The sequence below is a fragment of the Acipenser ruthenus genome, chromosome 2 (assembly GCF_902713425.1).
Source record: "Acipenser ruthenus chromosome 2, fAciRut3.2 maternal haplotype, whole genome shotgun sequence".
Taxonomy (NCBI): domain Eukaryota; kingdom Metazoa; phylum Chordata; class Actinopteri; order Acipenseriformes; family Acipenseridae; genus Acipenser; species Acipenser ruthenus.
Window position 1 is genome coordinate 88,162,028 of NC_081190.1, and position 17,267 is coordinate 88,179,294.

A 17,267-nucleotide genomic window follows, 5' to 3' on the forward strand; every position below is an offset into this window, starting at 1 on the left:
ATTAGCAAAACAGTTGAAGAAACAAAAAAAAAAAACAGCCTGGTTGGAACAGTAAACACAGCGACAAGAGAGTTTCCACCATCTGCCCAAAACTTAGTACTCAGTGAAAGAAATGACCGGTGTCCAGTTGCTGTATTTTACAATGTACTGGACATGGCAGTCATCCATTCCTTTGTTTTGTACAAGAAATGCACCAGAGAAAATATCAGTAGGAGAGATTTCATCTTGATGCTAGCCACAGAGCTTTGGTAGAAACATTTCGATCAGAAAACTTCAAAGCGGCAGAGAAACGCATCTCAACCTGGATACAGTGCACACCAAACAGAAAACAATGCCAGGTAACTAAATGCAATAAAAATAAAACTTCTAATATCTGTGCCCAGTGTGAAAGAGCAGTATGTGGTAAATGCGCACCACAAGTTGATAAGCGTTAAACCTCTGTGGAATGTGCTAATATGGGGGCTACTAGGTCTTGGCTAAAGGTCTGTAATGAGCTCCTTTGGTCTGCTGATTCTGGTCAATTTTCTATTTTAGTTTTACTGGATCTTTCGGCCGCTTTTGATACTGTAGACCACAGAATCTTATTGGTGAGAATGCATAATCTTACTGGAATTGGAGGCATTGCGGCATTGTGGTTTTGCCCATATTTATCACACCGGCACCAATTTGTTTCTTTGGGTCATTCATTTTCTGAAACCGGTGATGTGAAGTACGGAGCTCCACAAGGCTCTGTGCTTGGTCCTTTCCTGTTTAGCGTAGATGTGCTCCCCTTGCATCCATCATTGCTAAATACAACCTTGGATTTCACTGCTAAGCTGATGACACACAAATATACTGTTCATTTCCCACTAAATCAGAAATGGCAGTTGCTGTTTTGTCTCAGTGTTTGAGTGAGATCCAAGCATGGATGACTTCTAATTATCTGAAAATTAATCCACAAAAGGTGCTGTTGGTTGGCTCCAGGCACAGTTTGGCTAAATCGCCTTGTATTAATATTCCTTTTGATGGTTATTATTTGAATCCTTCCAAGAGTGTGAAAAATTTGGGAGTTATTATGGCTTCTGAATTGTGTCTGGATGCCCACATTAGTTCAGTAGTTAAGACGTCTTACTTTTAGCTGCGTAATATAGCTAAATTGAGACCAATCTTGTCTGACAAAGATACTGAAATGTTGGTGCATGCTTTTGTGATGTCTAGATTAGACTACTGGAATGCTCTGTTTTCTGGCCTACCGGACTGTACATTACATCAGCTCCAACTTGTTCAGAATACGTCAACTAGACTGCTTACTAGCACGCATCGCTCACAGCACATCACTCCTGTTCTCAAGTCACTGCACTGGCTTCCTATTAAAATCAGGATTGATTTTAAGATCCTGCTTCTTACTTATAAAGCCCTTCGTGAATCTGGGCCTTTGTATCTGCAGGATCTGATTGTACCTTATACTCCCAGTCGCACTCTATGGTCAGCAAGTGCTGATCTTTTGGTTATCCCTCGCAGTCACTTAAAATCAGGAGGAGGAAGAGCTTTTAGTTGTTGCGCGCCTCGTCTGGAACTCTATTCCAAGTGATATTAGAGGTGCAGCTACAATTGAATCTTTTAAGTCAGGTTTAAAGACGTATCTGTTTTCACATGCTTACTGTTAGGCTGGGCTGTTAGCCATTTGTTTTTGGGTCTTGTTGTAAAGCAACCTGGGATGCTTCACATGAAGAGCGCTATATAAGAGCAAATTGTATTGTATTGTATTGTACTGTGAAGTATGTTTCCCTGAATGCGCATTCACGTCACACAATGGGAATCGAGTTATTTTATTTTATTTTTTTTATAAATAATTATTTCGATTTTCCAGTTGTATATGTACATATAACCAGTTTACACAATAGTTTCTTTTTAAATGTTTATTTTATTATAGTTTTTCATTTAAGTCATACGTTATATGCGGTAATGTGGGGGAAAAAAAGCCTTTTATGTTATTTTTGTAAATAATTACTTTGTGTTTACAATTTTGTATGTACATATAGCAGTTTACACTTGTTTACACAATATTTTCTTTTCAAACGTTTATTTTATTGTAGTTTTTCATTTTTTTGAAGTCATGCGTTATACAGTGTGCTAATTTTGAAAATGTTAGATATGATGTTCATGAATACATCTTTTGAGTTGTACCTGAAAGTTTTCTTTTTATTTTCATATCAAAGCTGTTTAAAATGTACCTCTCAAAATGACTGCTGCCGGCGGTTCTAGGTATTAGCATAAACCCGACGGTTCTAGTGTTAATTCAAGTAGCATATGATATGATGCATATAGAAATGAATTTGGGATCCGTTCTGTTCTTGCTCACAATATATTACATTTGTGGTTTATTAAGAGAAAAATATGGTTGACAATCATTAGAGAAAAAGGATCCGCACACCAAAGTAGACAAGGTGCAAGTTAACAAGGCTGAAGCCATAAGTCAGTAGAGAAAAAGAAAGAACCACACATTTAATTGTGCTCCAAAATATATTTAATTCATAAAAACATATCACCAACGTTTAGACACAAAAGTGCCTTCGTCAAGGTGCCTAAATCATTAATTATGTGTTGACAGTGTTATTTCTTGTACTTCTCTGGTAAATCAGCTTCTTAAATCTGCTCCAATCTCACCCAGCATTTAATGTCAGCATTAAAGTATTTTTTATGTTACTTATATATTTATTTTACTCTATACTTTACTGCTATTTATTTTTTTTTAAAATGTGTCCAGGATAATAATAAAGTTTGGGTGGTTCAAGGCACTTCAGAATTCGCTAAATTGCAGGAAAGTACACAATTGTGTGTGTTTTCCGCTTAATGCAGTTTTGCTTCAGATTATGCCATTACAGATTTCTTGTTTTTAATCAACACAGTTGTTTTTGTGGTGTATTTTATTAGATGGGAAAACACTGTAGAACCCCTAAAGTGCCCCTCCATAATTAAATTGGGGCCGCCTTGGTGCCTCCGTGGTGCTATACTCTAGAATCGCCATTGTCTGAGGTGTAGGTCCTATATTTTATATTACACACATAAATGTTTCCTTAGGCTGAGGGAGAGTAATTCTGTTTCCTGTATTGTGCTTGCCACAAATACATATTTTCAGGCTGATAGGTAGAGCAAAGCATGATGTTGCCCATAATGTGTTACTAGTTCAGTGTTGTTGCCCATGGGCCAGCAAAGGTTGGGGACTACTGATTTACAGTAATTTTATATGATATCGCACTGCGGGGTGAGGCCAAGCAAAAAAAAAAGTTTGCTCTAGATGACTGTTAAATTCACCTGTGTCTTAAAAACATAACTCACAAATAAACACTTAACATACATTAAGAAAATATTTCCAGATACATTAGTTTGTTACAGATTTCTAGATCTCCAACAATATTTTTTCTCTGTAAAAGTTTTCCATTAACAGTCACTCTAACAAACAGCGGTCTTGTTCTGTCTGCAGCTGCGTGCTGACTATACCCATCTTTGTCTGTAAGTGTATTCAGCTAAGCATCATTCTTCTAACAGAAAATAGCTATTTATTTTCTGTATATTTTAAACCTTCTATCAGAAAGAAAGACACAATGCCCCATATTTATCAACGTAGCTCCTGGTCTGTAAACTTTAGATTGCTTCACTCCTTGGTCGCTGTCATTGTGACAAACCATACTTACCTTTTCTTTTGAGCGCCCTTATATATAGGAGGCTGTGTGGTCCAATGGTTAAAGAAAAGGGCTTGTAACCAGGAGGTCCCCGGTTCAAATCCCACCTCAGCCACTGACTCATTGTGTGACCCTGAGCAAGTCACTTAACCTCCTTGTGCTCCATCTTTCGGGTGAGACGTAATTGTAAGTGACTCTGCAGCTAGAATATTGTGTTCAGTTCTGGTCACCTTGTTACAAAAAGGATATTGCTGCTCTAGAAAGAGTGCAAAAAGCGACCAGAATTACCCCGGGTTTAAAAGGTTTGTCGTATGCAGACAGGCTAAAATAATTGAATCTATTCAGTCTTGAACAAAGAAGACTATGCAGTGATCTGATTCAAGCATTCAAAATTCTAAAAGGTATTGACAATGTCGACCCAGAGGAATTTTTTCGACCTGAAAAAAGAAACAAGGACCAGGGGTCACAAATGGAGATTAGATAAAGTGGCATTCAGAACAGAAAATAGGAGGCACTTTTTTACACAGAGAATTGTGAGGGTCTGGAACCAACTCCCCAGTAATGTTGTTGAAGCTGACACCCTGGGATCCTTCAAGAAGCTGCTTGATGAGACTATAGGATCAATAAGCTACTAACAACCAAACGAGCAAGATGGGCCGAATGGCCTCCTCTCATTTGTAAACTGTCTTATGTGAATCAGTACTTTCTGTTTTCTACATGTTAACCACTCCCTAATCCATGTGCATGCATTTCCTTGAATCCCTACTGCGTTCAGTTTGAGAATTAATCTTTTATGTGGGACTTTGTCAAAAGCTTTCTGGAAATCTAAATAAACCATGTCATAAGATTTGCAATTATCTATTGTCCATGTTGCATCCTCAAAAAAATCAAGCAGGTTAGTTAGACACGATCTCCCTTTCCTAAAACCATGCTGACTGTCTCCTGGGATATTGTTACCATATAGGTAATTTACCCTTTTGGATGTTATTATAGTTTTCATAAGTTTACATATAATAGAAGTCAGGCTTACTGGTCTGTAGTTACCTGGTTTGGTTTTGTCTCCCTTTTTGTGGATCGGTATTACGTTTGCAATTTTCCAGTCTGTCGGTACAAACCTTGTGTCAAGAGACTGTTGCATGATCTTGGTTAGCGGTTTGTAAATAAATTCTTTCATTTCTTTGAGTACTATTAGGAGGCTCTCATCCAGCCCAGGAGATTGGTCTATTTTAAGAGCTCCTAGTCCCTTTAACACTTCTGCCTCTGTTATGCTAAAGTTATTTAAAACTGGATAGGAACAGGTCGACATGTGGGGCATGTTGTCCGTGTCCTCCTTTGTAAAAAATCTGTGAAAAGTAATCATTTAATATATTTGTTTTTTTTTTTTTTCTTCATCTATGATTTTGCCATTTGTGTCTCTTAGACATTTAACCTCCTCTTTGAATGTTCTCTTGCTGTTATAATATTGGTAAAACATTTTGGAATTGGTTTTAGCCCCCTTAGCAATATTGATTTCAATCTCTTTCTGGCCTTTCTAACTTCCATTTTGACTTGTGTTTGCACTTCCAAGTACTCTTTCTGTGTACTTTTGTTTTTGGTCCCTTTTAACCACTCTGTAAAGTCCCTTTTTTTCGCTGAATATTTTTTTTTAATTGATCTATTAAACCATTTGGGCCATTTTTGTTTTAGATTTAGATTTTGTCTACTTTTGGGATGTAATTGTTTTTAAAAAACAGCCATCCTTTTTCTGTGGATGTTTTCTCTATTTTACTCCAATCTACTTCTGTTAGTCTCTGTTTCATACCTTCATAGTTTGCTTTTCTAAAATTGTAAACCTTAGCTTTAGTCATTACTTTTTGGGTTTTAAAAATCACTTCAAATGAGACCATGTTGTGGTCTGAGTTTGCCAATGGCTCTGTGACCTCTGTTTTAGTTATTCTGTTGTTGTTATTTGAAAAGACTCCCCTCTAGTCGGTGCCTTGACAAATTGCGTTAGGAAGCAGTCATTTGTCATTTCCACCATTTCAATTTCGTCCGTCGTTCTCCCCACTGGGTTTTCCCATTTTATACAGGGGAAGTTGAAATCCCCCATTAGTATGGCGTCTCCTTTTCTACACGCATTTCTAATGTCGTTGTATAACAGATTATTTTGCTCGGCATCTGAATTTGGCAGTCTATAGCATGCTCCTATTATTATGCCCTTTGAATTTCTGTCCATTATTCTGACCCATATTGATTCTGCGTTTTTTTGTCCAGATTTAGCGCTACCCCTCCGCCTCTTCTGTCCTGCCTGTCTTTCCTATACAGTGTGTACCCACTAATATTATATTCGTCTCCATCACTCTCAGACAACCAAGTTTCTGCAACACCTATCACATCGTAGTTACTTGTTAGTGCAGTAGCTTCAAGATCTAACATTTTGTTTCTGAGACTTCTAGCATTAAGATAAATACATTTAATAGCTGTCTTACCTGAGTTGTTGCCTTTGTTTTAATGTGGTCTCCCTTCAGTTTTTTGTTTTCTCCCCCCTTCCTTTCTAGATTAAATGTTTCTGGACCTCCTCAAGGATCCTTTCTCAGAGTAGATTGGTTCTCTTTTTAAGTGCAGTCCGTCCCGCCTATATAGATAGTCCGTTGAAAGCCAATGCACGAATGATCCACTTACAGGGGTCCGAAACATCTTTGTCCTCCTGAACGTCTCCCCTGAGTTTAAGAGTGTGCTCAGAGCATATATATATAAATAAGAGTATGTGCGAAAATTCTTGATATCAGTCAAGTCAAACAACTACTACTTTCAGGCGCTGATATCCCCAGTGCGACCAATGCAATTTACTGTTCATGGTAACCAATCCTATCCCTGTATACCCTGCAGAGTCCTATTTCATATGTCAAATGCTTCAGTACACAACCTGAGCAACCAAGCGAGAGTCAACAGATATATTTAATGTGTTATACATCTATACATAACCTGGCACTATGTATGTTCTACGAGTCCTATTTCATGTGTCAAATGGTCGCAAACAAGTACGTAACCTGAGCAGTCAACAGCAGTGAGGATCTCTGAAACCTAATATTCTGTATCTGCAAGGGAACTTATCACAACAAACAGGAACTCCTTACGCGTGCCCCATACACCAATATACTCACAACCTTCTGAAAAGCTGGTACTAGTCACGTCAGGATCCTGTTTCAAATGTGGCCCCCTCAAGGGTCCCTTGATTGGGGTTCAAGCGCTCCTGGGTCAGGCTCGCCAATTGTAAGGTTCGATTTCTTCTTAAAAATAATAAGCCAATCTTCAGGTAGTTTCAATCCTGAGTTTATTCAGGAACAAAGTAAATCAGGAACAAAGCAAATCTCATGTGATATATACACATGGAGTCAGCTGATGGTATTCTGAGCTGCCCTGGTACAGAGATGGGATTCTGAGCTGGTGTCAGTGTAGATGTAGTTTTTCTGAGCAAAGACATTACTTCGTACAGGACAGATATACAGCTAGCTTACGTAATTAACTTGATCAAATTTGGTCTTATTTCCTTAGCGTGATAGATGGTGTGAGACAAAGCACATTAACAATTAACATCTGCGTTTCTTCTTCACTTCACCAAGGTCAGTGGAAACCCAGATAATAAGAAGTTATGAAAACCCAGTGTTCTCGCAGTCCTCAGGCATGAGTGTATTTCAGGCTACATGCAAAGCTACACGTACTTCGTAAGGTAGGGCTATGTTAGAAAAGCCTTACAACTGGGTAAGACTAATGTGAATTTAAAACCCTGTCATTTTGTCATCTGTAAATATATTCAAACATACAGTATGTAATATATATATATATATATATATATATATATATATATGTCAGTATGTCAAATATATATATATTTTTTTCTTCGGTCACCCTTTATTTTAAGGGCCTTTTTTGTTTATTAACTGTTAACAAACGGCTAATAAACATGTTAATGTAGATTATTTATTTTCTGTTAACTGTTAGTTAATATATAATAGGCCAGCTAAAATTGCAAACACCAGAGCCCTATGGATGATCAGTCAAACACCAGTCGATACCCAGTCGATCATATGCTTGAAATCGGTTCAAATTGTTACTGTAGTAATGTTTAGCAAATTAAATCAAGTTTTTATTAACCCTAACTCTAACCCTAACCTTAACCCTTAGCTAAAAATTAACAATGTTTGTTAACAGTTAAACTAAAAAAAAAAAAAAAAAACGGCCCTTAAAATAAAGCGTGACTTGTTCTTTTCAGGTTGATAATAATGTAACAAGGCATTTGGATACCACATTAGAAAGAGGTGACTGAGATATCTTAATATTAAACTACCTTATTGGTCACCTGACTGGACCTCACAGCTCACTAACTGGACCTAAACTAACTGAAATGGATGACATCTTGAAGGAAATACATACATCTCTGACTGATATCTAAGGTACAACATACATTAATTATAGATAATTTTGAATGCATGCTTTTTAAATAAGTTAACTTTTCAATGTCAAATGATGGCTGTATTTTTTATTTTTTTTTTACTCTTTCTTAGTGGTACTTTAGTAGCTGTACTTGACTTGTCGTCTTCAGTGTAGACACATGTTTTAACCCAGTTAATTTTTATCATTAACTATATCAATATTACTCTCCGGCTAGGATTATTGGCATTTTTATTTGTATTGTCTTTTATTTAAGTTCACTCATCCACAAGGTGACTCTTAAAAAAACATCATAAGACTGCACACTTGAAAGTGGATGAATGATCTTCAAACAGTACACAATAATGGCAGGGATACCCAGACTTTCTTGGCTCCAGTTTCCCCATGACACTATCCATCCTGACTGTGGATTCCCACTCTGTGAAATATCTCCTTATAATCACCCACTTAAATGGTCAAGGTAGTAAGTGTTTGGAAAAAGCAAAACAGGCACCCAAGGGTGACATTTTATGTAAATAAGTTGTCTCCCTGGCCTGGGGAATATTGCATTGTCAGTTGTAAGGTTAATTTGCTTTAGACTCTCTGAAATCTAATTAGAGGTCCGCAGCATTACAGAAAAGTTTATCCCCACAGTCCATCAATGGACCACATATTGCTAATGAATATCTCATGATGTATATTCACACAAAGGAGGTATAAATTCAGACATATCCCATGGTATTTATAGCTGCACTTCAAGAGGTAATCGATCATTGCAGTTAATGCTACATTTATCAAGTTCATGATGCATTTTTTTTGTTCTTGCAGAAAATCAAACCCTTTGTTGTTTTACAGTAATCATGGGTTTAAGTTAAGGGGATATGTTTATGAATAGTAACCTGAATCACTCTTAAATAGATGGTAACTGATTATACCCAGACTGCAACACTTCATATACAGTGGAAATAGTGAGAATCCAGGATAGAGCCCTGCCATATAGAACATATACACAGACAATTGTAAGTTAATGCTTTCTATATAGGATACCACGGTTATATTTGAGCATTTCTAGTTAAATCTGTTGCACAAATTACCATCTGGTTTAACTAAAAGGTATTTTCCAAATTGATTTAAAATCTTCTTATACAATTTTGCTGTCAGTTGGGTCTGGGCTGGTCAATAAAATATGGCAGCTGCCTTTTACTGTAACCCACTCTCCAAGACTTTAGCACCATCATCAAGCACTTCAAGTTATAGTGCCTCTCTTTGTACCTATAAATGGATTACTCACTGGCTCTTCAGCTATTTTCTTTCCTATCTGAAGACAATAAAATTGTTGGAAAGCTATTTCAGTGTCATTAGCGGTTATGCTGACCCAGTTTTTGATTTGAGTATTTGTCTGTACGCTCTGGGAATTCTGTTCAGACAGTTGGAGGAGAAAGGTTGTGCATGTTAATATGTAACTACTTGAATATTTTCTAAATTCTTATCTCTGATGGAGGGTCAGGCTTACTAAGTAATGGTTCCATGGCAATATGTCCATACAAAGGAACACAGAAGATCTCAGTCAAATGCTGTGTAAACCTTGATCAAAATAGAGAAGAGAAGACAGTATTTACTGACGAATACAGTGGAACAGGTCCTTTACCTTAACTGATCTCATTCCTACGCCCCTCAAACAGTACTTGGTATTGAACCATTTCAATTTTAATAAACCTGGGTGAATTCCAAATCCCATGTCTCAAAAGTATTTCATGTTGGCTAATGCAACAGTGCTCTGTCTATAAAGTGAGGATTATCCAAATTCACGTTTAGGTTGTTCATCTGCAAAAGAAGTCCATTATTTTAGAGTACAGTATAACTCAAAAATAATGTGACAAAATAGAAGATTCAGATCATTGTGTTAGATCACATTATGAGTCATGGAATCACAACTTAATACATTATATACAATTATATAATGTATGTATATAATTAACAAATATTAAGAGGTCAATATCATTATAGCTCAATCTTTGTGAACAGGCCCCTATCACTAAATGTGATGCACCAGATTACACAGTCTTACAATGTATGTACAACTAGTTTTGTTTTTAACCTAGTTTGTTTCTTCAGTCGATCATTTGCTTTTTACTCTTATGTTCCTTTTCCAGATCATATTTTATGATGTCCTGAACATGTGACACCATTCTTTGTCCTTTGGTGGGACAATTACCACAATACCAAAAAGTGTATTCACATTCCAGTTACTTATTTGCAGGAGTTAAGAAAATGGCCCCCTAAATCGCTCTTCATTCTTAGTACCTTAAAATAGGGTTTTTCCAGTTTACAGTTCAGTTTACAGTTGTCAAACAGGACTATAAAGATACCTGGCGAGACCAGTTTATTTCACTTCCATTTATTGTCCATTTGATTTTTAAACTTGGATAATAAATGTATTCTTCATTTCCAATCTTTGGAAGATTGAAGGTGCCCACTTGAAGATCCCAGAGATGTACCCTTAGCTCAATCCAGACGGTTGTCATGCTGATGCACTGGGGAGACCTCACTGTGGTTGATCCCCGGAGCCAGCATCGCAGCCGTTGTGTGTGCTGATGCACTAGGGAGGCAATAAGCTGATCCCTGGAGCCAGCATTACACTTCAGCCATCAACACCAGACAGAAGGATATCTACATCATCATATGGAAGGAAGCGCAAATGGATGGAGACACATATGGATCACATTAGTTTACTGTAAAGCTATGTCTTAGTTGGTGCTTATCTTGGCGAGAGCAGAGTTCAAATCAGCATGCAGTTTTAACATCTACTCTCGTGTAATGGAAATCATTTTTCCTATACAGACTAAATTAAAAAAAATAATAATAATCAAATATAAAAAGATACTTTTCTTTTATTATTTACAACTGAGAAAAGCTTTAGATATTATTATCTTAAATAGATTAATGTTTTAAATGCACAAAGAAAAGCAAACGGTAACTGCATGGTGCAAGTAACAGTAAGATTGCCAACTTCAGCTCCAGGATGTACGCAGGTACGTCAAATAACAGAGCACCTGCAGTACCATGCCATACCAGTATTCTATATGGGGGAGGGGGAGGTCTCTGTCTACGTCCTCTTCGTAGTGTTTCAATGGCCATGCATAGTTTACATGTCTGGGACTGCACTTATTAAAGCCCCGAAAAACACATGAACCATTATTCTTTGGATCCGGGTCAGATCCGAAGTCCAAAATAAGCACAAGCATCCCTTGCATCTTTTGAGTGCATTGAGAAAAATGGAAGATACAGCAGAACACCACTGACGATCTAATGTGTGTGTGTGTGTATATATATATATATATATATATATCCTACCCTCCTGAACTGTGAGGGTGCTAAATAGTGAGAACAGAGTACCTAAGACAGGTTGGCCTAACAGTTCTTTCCCAGGGTTCAAGGGAAGTTGGCCAGCCAGAAAGGGGGCAGAACCCGGATGCATTAACTCATCGACCCGGAAGGGAAACTATGTGGCAGTCGCGGACTGGAGGGGTAGCTGCACTCGTTTACCAAGGGGTCATTTGTGACGGCATAAAAGGGGACAGAGAGATGCAATCTCTTCCTTCACTTAGATGGCTAACACATTCCCGAGCTCTCGCCAAGGGCCAGCACAAAACCTGGAACAGCACTGCACTATTGTCACGCAATAAACTGTATCACCCACCACGAGCACTACTGCACGCACCCAGGACTGGTGACCGTGTTTGTACACTGTGGGAAGGATACTTTGTGTTTATTAGTTGGGACTGCAAACCTGTTATTATTTACCCCGTGCACTACACATTGCTGTGTATTGCCGGGGATCATTATTTGGTCACCAGACCTGGATTGTTAAAAATAAAATACTTCCAACTGGATGCTAATTACACACTGCATCACTCCTGCACATGTACCCTGCAAACCACTTTGTCACAATATAGTATTTACTTTCATTTTGGTACAGTTTATTTGCAGTATTGTTTACTTTTATTTTATATTGGTATATCTTGCTTGCTACTATTGCAAATGAAATACATCAACATATAAGATAGATTCAGATAACAGAAGTAAAGAAGTTTGATGCAAGATTTTTTTTATTATTATTTTTTTTAAATGATAACTTTATATTGTGAAAATGATGATGATAAAGATGTGGAGCCAAAACCATTCTTTGATTTTGATTTTGGAGCATACAGCAATAGACCAATACACCCCGCCGTTCATCTCTGCATGCTTTCAAGGCGTACACATTCCTGTGTGCTTGCACCAACAACAAGCGAGTACTTAACAAGACAATGGCGTGATATAGTAATAATGTGCATCTTATTGTTTACAGAATGTTTTTGAATTCATCATAAATCTTGCATATGTAGATGTTCCTGTTTATAAAACCTTTTTATTCTTCATAAATCTTGTTTTGTATTTCTTGGTTTATAAGTAAATATGCTGTCCTGTAGCCTATACCCATTGTTAAAGGGATGAATGATGAATCATTCCTATACCCATTGTTAAAGGGATGAATGATGAATCATATCCCTTTATATGTCCTATGTATGCATATAAGTTTCCTTTATTTATTTACAGTGCCTTGCGAAAGTATTCGGCCCCCTTGAACTTTGCGACCTTTTGCCACATTTCAGGCTTCAAACATAAAGATATGAAACTGTAATTTTTTGTGAAGAATCAACAACAAGTGGGACACAATCATGAAGTGGAACGAAATTTATTGGATATTTCAAACTTTTTTAACAAATAAAAAACTGAAAAATTGGGCGTGCAAAATTATTCAGCCCCCTTAAGTTAATACTTTGTAGCGCCACCTTTTGCTGCGATTACAGCTGTAAGTCGCTTGGGGTATGTCTCTATCAGTTTTGCACATCGAGAGACTGAAATTTTTGCCCATTCCTCCTTGCAAAACAGCTCGAGCTCAGTGAGGTTGGATGGAGAGCATTTGTGAACAGCAGTTTTCAGTTCTTTCCACAGATTCTCGATTGGATTCAGGTCTGGACTTTGACTTGGCCATTCTAACACCTGGATATGTTTATTTGTGAACCATTCCATTGTAGAGTTTGCTTTATGTTTTGGATCATTGTCTTGTTGGAAGACAAATCTCCGTCCCAGTCTCAGGTCTTTTGCAGACTCCATCAGGTTTTCTTCCAGAATGGTCCTGTATTTGGCTCCATCCATCTTCCCATCAATTTTAACCATCTTCCCTGTCCCTGCTGAAGAAAAGCAGGCCCAAACCATGATGCTGCCACCACCATGTTTGACAGTGGGGATGGTGTGTTCAGGGTGATGAGCTGTGTTGCTTTTACGCCAAACATAACGTTTTGCATTGTTGCCAAAAAGTTCGATTTTGGTTTCATCTGACCAGAGCACCTTCTTCCACATGTTTGGTGTGTCTCCCAGGTGGCTTGTGGCAAACTGTAAACGACACTTTTTATGGATATCTTTAAGAAATGGCTTTCTTCTTGCCACTCTTCCATAAAGGCCAGATTTGTGCAGTATACGACTGATTGTTGTCCTATGGACAGAGTCTCCCACCTCAGCTGTAGATCTCTGCAGTTCATCCAGAGTGATCATGGGCCTCTTGGCTGCATCTCTGATCAGTCTTCTCCTTGTATGAGCTGAAAGTTTAGAGGGACGGCCAGGTCTTGGTAGATTTGCAGTGGTCTGATACTCCTTCCATTTCAATATTATCGCTTGCACAGTGCTCCTTGGGATGTTTAAAGCTTGGGAAATCTTTTTGTATCCAAATCCGGCTTTAAACTTCTCCACAACAGTATCTCGGACCTGCCTGGTGTGTTCCTTGTTCTTCATGATGCTCTCTGCGCTTTAAACGGACCTCTGAGACTATCACAGTGCAGGTGCATTTATACGGAGACTTGATTACACACAGGTGGATTCTATTTATCATCATTAGTCATTTAGGTCAACATTGGATCATTCAGAGATCCTCACTGAACTTCTGGAGAGAGTTTGCTGCACTGAAAGTAAAGGGGCTGAATAATTTTGCACGCCCAATTTTTCAGTTTTTTATTTGTTAAAAAAGTTTGAAATATCCAATAAATTTCGTTCCACTTCATGATTGTGTCCCACTTGTTGTTGATTCTTCACAAAAAATTACAGTTTCATATCTTTATGTTTGAAGCCTGAAATGTGGCAAAAGGTCGCAAAGTTCAAGGGGGCCGAATACTTTCGCAAGGCACTGTATGTATTTATTTTACTATAATTGAACCCTTACTTGTTTTTGTAAATTTTAGTAATCTAAAAAAAAAAAAAAAATTTTAAAGCTTTTTGGAATGTCTTAAGAGCTGCACAATTCTGGGAATTCCTCAAAGTCTGTAAAATCTAATGTTACATTTTGCACAACACTAACAAAATATGCTCATTCATTGAGTGTGAGCAAAAAACAAATACAAAGAATAGAAGCAAAGTTCTCATTTTAAATGAAAACTATATAAACTACATATACAGGGTTCCAGCTTTCCATCTCAACCTTTCTGCTGTGCCGTATGTATTACTTTTGGGAAGACAGTTATTTAAAAGGTTTGCAGAGGAATCGTATCAATGCCCTTGACAGGACTAATATGCCAATTTCCTACCAGAGAAGTCCGTGATCTGATTTAATCTGGATATTTTGTTTACTGGCTACTACAAGACATTGGAACTGAAACCAATGGAGTGATGAAAACAGCTGTGGTTAGCTGATATAATGGGGTAGTCATGGAAACCTTAAAATAAGTATTAGGCATTGGCAGGAGTAATGAGAGGAGTAGTCTGTGCATCCTGTGCATGCATGTAAAGAGGTTGTGTTCAGAGTGCAGTCAGAAAGCAAGTCTAGTACAGCACATCAATGTTACTCTGTATGAATAGTTGTGGTAATTTACTATATGTTCTCTGATACATGATTATTATTTGTGAATTATGATAATTACAACAATTATTTATAGTACATCTTACTAATCATGCAATATCTTTTTTTTTTGCATATATTTTGTTTCCTGTCTGTTCTTGAATCCATCTACAGTATCTAGTTATTAAAAATCTATGAGTTCCTACTGGTCAAGTTGTTCACTTGTATTTGTATTACTGTATGTTTATGTATGCTACAGACTGTTAAGAAACCAGAGCATCTGCTCTCTAATGTGTTTCTATCTTCATTTTGGAAATGTTCTTTATTACTAATGCATGAGTTATTATTTATTTACAAATCTGCATATCCCTCTATTTGATTTACTGACTGTGTAAAACAAAATGTCTGCAGTGCGGCTGGATTTGATCGAAGCAGCCATGCTGTATCTAAACAACCAGGTTTATTGTATATTTGTTCATTAAAAAAATTACTTGGGCCAATGTACATGTGAGCACACATATTGTTTTGGTTTTCTACTGTATATTCCCAAAGTATAACCTTTTTATATTTTAAGCACATTTAACCTAAGCACTTTATGTTCACTGTACTGAAATATATATATTTGTGACTTTTGCTGACCCTTGTAACTGGTTTCCAAGGATTTCTGATTGGGTAATTCTTTTTATTATGATGTAGTACGCAGTATACCAAGGTTCCCTTAATGGTGTTTAAAATGTACACTTTGAATAAAATACATACCTTTTTAATTCTGTTGAAATGGTTCATAGAATCCAAAAATGTATGTTTCAATGTCTCATGCTGTAGCAGGGCTGGAGCCCTGTGGCCTTCTGTGTTCGAGTAATGTAGGTGTGAGCGTTATGATTCTATAACTAATCTGTATAATGTGAAATCTTGTAACAATTGGAAGTCGCCCTGGATAAGGGCGTCTGCTAAGAAATAAATAATAATAATAATAATAACGGGATTAGTTTTAAAGGGGAACCTGATGCTCTGTGTGTGGCAGCCTGCCTGCTGTGTTTAGTTGTGGGAACGAGCAGCGTGTGTGTGTTTACCAGCTGCAAGCTCCTAATCAGCAGGTTGGCGTGGTGCAACAGAGCGCCAGGAATAAAAGGGTCCCGATTACACAGATCAAGGCTGCTGTAAGCCATAGGGGTCAGAGCATTGTTCCTGCTGAAGCATCGGTCCGTCTGTGCTGCTGAACAACTGTGTTCAAGAAAGGAAGCGACCACCTCCAACGCTGATCGTGTGTATATTCTGAGGTCTTAAGGTGGTCGGGGGGTTTGTTCCTGGAGAAAGAAGCTACAATGAACCAACGATCGTGGGTATATCCAAGGTTGGGTGACCTGCCCGGGGAACAGGTGGTTAGTTTCGGGATATTAGCTCTCACCCAGTATAGCATACAGGTGTGGAAGCGGCACCTCCATTTGTTTATTTTGCCTGTTGTACGCCGGGCTGTGTCCCACGTGAGGTACCATTGCTGGTAGCGTCACGTGGGGTCCCTGTATGTTCGTATGTACTCTATACCTGTGTGCCTGTGGGGCGTGCCAATTCCAACCTTCACGCAGAGATCACGCATCCATGTCATCTAATTGTCATCCTTCAATCATTCATGTGAGTGCAGAAGTACCCTGTTACACATGCAAACAATTAAATCCTATGGTAGATTCTTAACTCTTTCTCTTCTGATTTTAATTTCTAGAATTAAAATGGGTTTTGCATGAGCCTTAAAGGATTGGTTCAAATTAAATAATTTTACCAGAGTATAACACATATCATTTTACAAATTTTAGCAGTGTATACTGTTATTCTGTAAAGACTTTATAGCATATGAGAGGTGTACATTAAGGTGTACAATAATTAAGCGCCCACTGAAGGCAGAACTGGGTGCAAATAAACCCCATGCACATGCACACGGTTAACTTATAATTTAAAGAAAAGGAACGACACAAAACTGGTTTATATTATTAAACAGTTCTGTATTGAATAAACAGTGTTTTGAAGTGCTGCACATTTTTTAAATACAGTCGGCACTCGGATATCCATAAAACCAGCTACACGTCGGTTGTCTTTTACCGCCCTTGTAATAACAATAACATCAATCCTCATTATATATATACAGTAACATAATACATATACATAATGTAACAAATGAATTCATTGACCTGTCACACACTATTTCCGACTCAGTGACCAGTTTTCTGATACAAAACCCGTCTCTTCAATGTTACAAAGTACTTGTTCAACCGTCATATCCCAGGTTTTTTTTTTCTTGCATGGCAAATCAGTCTGTCTGTATTATTGTG

At 37.7% G+C, this 17,267-nt stretch overlaps 1 pseudogene; it reads left to right on the top strand.

Annotated features, from left to right (window-relative positions):
* LOC117409104 (GPI ethanolamine phosphate transferase 2-like) overlaps positions 1–17,267 on the top strand; it is a 91,922-nt pseudogene that overhangs the window by 39,843 nt on the left and 34,812 nt on the right.